At 35.5% G+C, this 1074-nt stretch overlaps 1 pseudogene; it reads left to right on the top strand.

Moving 5' to 3' along the window:
* LOC129289225 (cytochrome P450 76C4-like) lies at positions 1–838 on the top strand (annotated as a pseudogene).
* The last annotated feature ends 236 nt before the right edge of the window (positions 839–1074 follow it).

Raw genomic sequence — 1074 nt, 5'->3', positions numbered from 1 at the left:
ATGGAGAGATGTTTGCTAAAGTTTGTAATTCCATTCAATGAGATTATATTGCGTGATTGTGCTATTATTTGATCAAACTTTCGTCATCAAACAACACACACACACACACACACACACACACACACAGAGACACACCCTTAATGTAATGATAATTGATCTCTTATATCAGTCTCTCAGCTTATTTGTTATATACTATGACAAATTAACGATAAATTGTATTGTAGGATTTATTTGTTGCTGGGATAGACACAACGTCAAGCACAATAGAATGACCAGAACAAATGAAAATAGTTAAAGATGAACTTAGATCCTTAAAGAAATGAACAACTTGAAGAATTGCATATCTCAAGACTTCGTTTTTGAGAGCAATTGTGAAAGAAACTATGCGCTTGCATCCATCACTTCCACTTCTGGTACCCCATGAAACGGAAGATGAAGTAGAGTTTATGTGGCTGCTTTGTGGTTCCTAAAAAATGCACAGGTCTTGTTCAATGCACGGGCTATAGGAAGAGATCCGAATGTTTATGGTGATCCAAATCAATTCAAGCCTGAAAGGTTTATGGACAACGAATTTTTTTTAGGTAGGATATGGACAATGAAATTGATTTTAAAGGGCTTGATTTTGAGCTCATTCTTTTTCGGGCTGGCAGAAGAATTGGGCCCGGATTGCCTTCGGCTAATAGGACTGTGCACATTGCATTGGCTTCTCTTTTCTATCATTATGATTGGAAGCATCCTAGTGGGCTTAAGGCTGAAGATATGGATATGAGTTAGATGTATGGGGTTAGCTTTACACAAGGCCATCCCATCACTAAAGGCTGCTCCCATTAAAGCTTAGACCTCGTTTCATATTGTTTGGATGAAAAAAAAAAATTCAAAAAGACAGAAAACTGGGAAAGGAAATTCTTAAAAATAGTAAAGAAATTTACTATTTTTTAAAATTTCTTCTATGGTTTTATCTCGTTCTTATTTTCTTTCAACTTTTTTCTTCATCCAAACCAAGCCTTAGTGATTGATAAAGGGAGTGGTAATGTTTCTTTACGATAATGTCTAGTATTGTTTGTAATTACATGG

The sequence above is a fragment of the Prosopis cineraria genome, unplaced genomic scaffold, assembly GCF_029017545.1.
Source record: "Prosopis cineraria cultivar Desert tree isolate PC_DT_omini unplaced genomic scaffold, ASM2901754v1 PC12, whole genome shotgun sequence".
In the NCBI taxonomy this organism is placed as follows: Eukaryota; Viridiplantae; Streptophyta; class Magnoliopsida; order Fabales; family Fabaceae; genus Prosopis; species Prosopis cineraria.
This window is presented reverse-complemented; position numbering and strand designations above follow the sequence as displayed.